Genomic DNA, 4786 nt, shown 5'->3' on the forward strand with positions numbered 1-4786 from the left:
TGTTTTTCAAGATAAAAATCTTATTACTTGACTTGACTATCCCCTCCATCTTCATACTCCTGAAAGAATAATTACTGAAAGAAAGCCTTCCTCTGAACAAAGGTCTTTCTCTTCCTTAATAAGTCTTAATAAAAATAAATTTGAACCAAAAGAATTGGAAGGGTTTTTTTTAATATAAAATTTGACTAATAATATAAGAAAAGTGTCTGCCTTCAATTTGTCATGAATAAATTAATCTTCTGATCCAAATTAATAATGGAAATTTTGAGATCTTTCTCTTTTAATGGAATTGTAAATAATAGTCAGTAATAAAAATATGACCAGCAATATAGGTTTTGCTAGTTTCTCAGTATTCTATTCTAAGTACAAAACTTGACAAATAGTTTTCTATAATCCTCCATTTCTTCTCACGTATTGTTTCTCATCTCTTTCACAAATCTCTGCCTTTACATGGACTTGATTCATTTGAAAAATTCTTTTCCATTTGCTGCATGTCATAATTATACGTGCACAGGGTTAATAAACAGGCCAGGACCATCTCTGTGTAGGTCAAGTGCGCCATGGCTTCCCTAAGTTCTAACCAGCCACTAATGTCCTGTCCACAATCACACACAAAAGCAATCTGTTGGCTGTAAGCATATCTTATCTCTTGTTCTAGGCCATATGACTTTTTCTATATGTAGTATAGTGTAGTCCCATGAGACATGGTCTTTTTCTGTTTGTGTATTGCAATTGTGTTTCTTTTTGAGATATCTGTGATCACACTCATCTTTCTCTTGAAGAAGACAGTGGTAACTCTCAGATTTCTTTTTCACCATTTGGGTGAATGCTAGAGAGGTTGTGGTTCCTACAGACCAAGTATGTGCTGAGGAAAGGTTAGAAAGAAGATTTTTTATGAATAGGTAATTAACAACTTCCTCTCTTCTAGTGTGAATTGCTTTTGGATAAACCTTACCACCAAAACTTATTGGAACTTCCTTTAAGAAATGATTTCCAGGCTTCTATGTATACATTTTATATCTAACTATTTTTATTTGTTTGAGTATAAAGTATGTAGTTCCACATAATAAGTTGCAAAACCTTACAGCTATAGATTATGGACTATTTTAAGGAAGGATTGTTTGTAAAAAACAAAGAATCACAAAATATAGAACTTTAATCCTAGCAGGTAAAAAAGTTAATCTTAACATAAAAGCTAGACTCAAGATATTAAAGCCTAAAGTGGATGTGAGAAGAATTCCTAAAGAAAAATTTTATAACAGAAATTTTTCTTCGAAATGTAAGAGATACATGAGTATTTGCCTTACTTCAAATAAACTGCTGAGGACAAAAACTGGCATAGACCTTGGGTCTTTTTCAAAAGGATGACCTAAGTGCTACAGTGTGAGCTAAAGGTGAGTGTGGATTCTAGGACCTGCAGAATGAATTGCAATGGAGCACTAAATATAGAATGGTTTCCATCTGGAGTCAGAGGAACTTAACAAAAGCGATCCCATTATTAGTTGTCCCCACAGAACCCTTCCGTCCCCTCTGTGGGTTAACTTCTGCCATCTGTCAGATCTAGAAAGTGGAAAACCAGGCAGCCTAATGAGAGAAGCTCTGTCTCTCATCCTTCCTCTCTCATCTATGGAACCTGAAATGAAATGACATATCAAGTAAGAAAGGAGAAACAATTAGTCAAAACATGGAGGAAGTTGAATCATAATCCTTGGGTGGGGTACAGACAACTACTAATTACAGATAGTAACTTGTGAAGAGCGAAGGTTTACCACTGGAAGGAAATTAAAGTTGTTGATTGAATCTCTTGATTGGATACCATCTAATTATTAAACTCAGACTGTATTTGAGAATAAGTGCAAATTCATGGGAACTGAGGGCTCAGTGGCATAAGCACCTGCCTGGCAAGCACAGGGTCCTGAGTTCCATCCCTGGTACCATAAAAAAAAAAGTAGAGAATCAGAATATTTTAGGGCTGGCCAAATTGCTCAGTGGAGAGGCTGGGGAGATGGGGAGATAGCTCAGTAGAATAAGCACTTCCCTGGCAAGCACAAAGACCTGAGTTCAACCCCTGGTTCTGAAAAAAAAAAAAAAATGAAAAGAAAAAGAAAAAAGAAAAGAAAGAACAAGAAAAAGAAAGAAAGAAAGAAAGAAATGGCTCAGTGGATTAAAGCACCCAAACCAGCAGGGGCTGGAGGTTGGATCCCCAGCCTGCTGTGCCAGCCCCACCCCTGGGCCATGCTGAGAGCAACTGAGACTGGGCAAGGTGGCTTGCACCTATAATCCCAGCTCTTGGGAGGCAGTAAACAATTGGATCACTAAGTGTCTGGTCTAGTAGTGAGACCCTGAACACCCGGTAGACCCTTCCCTAAAATACAAAAATAAATTAATTCATTAATTCATTCATCCATTAAAAAAAATCATGGGAACTGAGTATTTCTATTGGGAAACATTGGTCTCAATGAATGTTTTAAGATGATGTCAAAATATGAAGATAGCTATAATTTAGTCTATCCAAATTTATATTTTTGGTATGTATATAACCAGTATGTATTTCACTGAGTACTTTTTTTCCAAACATTTCCAAGTAGGGTAATTCCAAGTTTGGTGAGATTGAACAGTGGGTGTACAAGTAACCTGGAAAAAGTTGAGAAGGAAAATTAAGGTGACAGATGAAAGAACCAAGACCATTTGATGGGAAGGAATAGGAGCTGCAGGAAGAGAAAATGAGGAGCAAGTGGCAGATTTGTGCATACTTATTTTATCAGAAGGCTAGCAGAGCTTTAAAAAAAAACCCAAACACATAAGAGGTTTGGTATATAGCTGCTGAGCTATACCTCTAGTCCTCACAACTGATTAAAAAAATGATAAGATTGATGATAAAAGTGTGTTCAAAGTAATGGGAAATATTCGGAGAAGGGTAAATATCAATGTGTTTTTGTACATAATTTCAATGTGCCAATGTGTGTTTTTGTACATAATTTCAATGTGCCAATGTGGTAATTTTTTTTAAAGACACCATATTTTTTGAACATATCATGTATCTTAATAGCTACTAAGTTTTCTGATTCATAAGCAATTTATGTATTTTATTTATGTTTTCTTTAATTATTCCTATCTGTACTTTTTAGTTTCAGGGAAGATATGTCTTTTATACCTTTTGTCAGGCTCTTTACTAAGTATATAACATTTTTTATGGTATTAAAGTAACATTCAATTTTTGTTTTTATGTAAAAATCATATTAAATTTTTAGGTTTTTTAACTTAATTTTTATTTTTTATGTATTTGGTATAGGGTCGCACTACACAGCTTGGACTTGTAGAGATCATGCTGTTTTCAGCCTCTCCAGTGCTGGGATTTCAAGTGTGTGCCACCATGCCCATTGTCAGGAACCAGCTTAGCATGCCTGGGCTGGAGCTTGTGCAGCCTATGATGGCAGGGATTCAACTCTGATCCCTGCATTTGCCCAAGCAGACACTTAGCCTGTTGAGCTATCTCACCAGCCCTCTCAATTTAAATTTTTATATTGATTTTTTTAAATCATACTGTAGTCATTTATTACTTCAAGGAGTTTTTATCATGGATTATGTAAGAGCTTCAACATAAAAGATCACAATTTATGAATACTGAGGGATTTTCTTTCTTTTCTTTTCTTTTCTTTTCTTTTCTTTTCTTTTCTTTTCTTTTCTTCTTTTCTTTTCTTTTCTTTCTTTCTTCCTTTCCAAACAGGATATTGGTTTACTCATTTATATATTTTTTCTTGACTTGTTGCTTTGAGCCCAGTAGAATGGTGAATGGAATTTGCAACAGTGAATATTCTTTTTTTTTTTCTTTTTATCTTGTATTCATTTGGAACAGGGTTTCTCTACACAGCTCAGACTCATAGTGATCCTCCTGTACCAGCTTCCCTAGTGTTGGGATTACACGTGTGTGCCACCACACCCAGTTTTGGTGGCTCAGCATGGGTCCTGCATGTTTCAGTACCAGGAATGGAACCTAGGTCCTTGAGCTTACCAGGCAGGTGCTTAGATGGCTGAGGTATCTCCCTGAACCAAAAGTAAATATTGTTCACTTATACATGACTTTAAGGGGGAAACAATTGGTCTTTAAGAATTAAGTACCAAGTTAGCTGCTGAGCTCCTTAGTTTGGTTTGGATTATCAAGGGGAATGTCTTTTCTGACTTCTAGTTTGTTCAGCATTTGTAATCTTCAGTGGATGCTGAATTATGTCTACTTTTTCTGCACTCGTTGAGTGTACTCACTGTCATTTTTTTGTTAACATATGGAACTATATCTATTGGATTTGGAATAATCATTTTTCAGGCAAACCACAATTGGCCATGGATAGAAGACACTGCAAAACGTTATTGAGTAAACTAAAAATACATTTTCTTGTTGTTATGTCTCTTGAGCTGATAATATTGTCTGATAGTGCTGCCTTCTGCTGTATCAATTTGGCACCTATCATTTGAAAAAAAAAGTTAGATTCATTAGGCACACATACCCCCAGTCTCTGTACCTACTTTTGTCTGTATGCAATTGTCTATTCTAGTAGTTTGTATTTTATATAAGTAAAGCCATATGTGTCCTATTATGTTTGACTTATTTCACTCCTCATGTTTTCAGGTTTAATCCATGTTGTAGTATATTCCCAAACTTTGCTCTTTTATATCTCTTGATAACATTCAAATGTATACATATGCACTACATTTTGTTTATCTATAATCTGTGGATAAAGGGTTTTTAGGCACCTCTCCATCACTATACCTGAAATAATTAATTTATAAA

This window comes from Octodon degus, unplaced genomic scaffold (genome assembly GCF_000260255.1).
Source record: "Octodon degus isolate 3935 unplaced genomic scaffold, OctDeg1.0 scaffold00028, whole genome shotgun sequence".
Lineage (NCBI taxonomy): Eukaryota > Metazoa > Chordata > Mammalia > Rodentia > Octodontidae > Octodon > Octodon degus.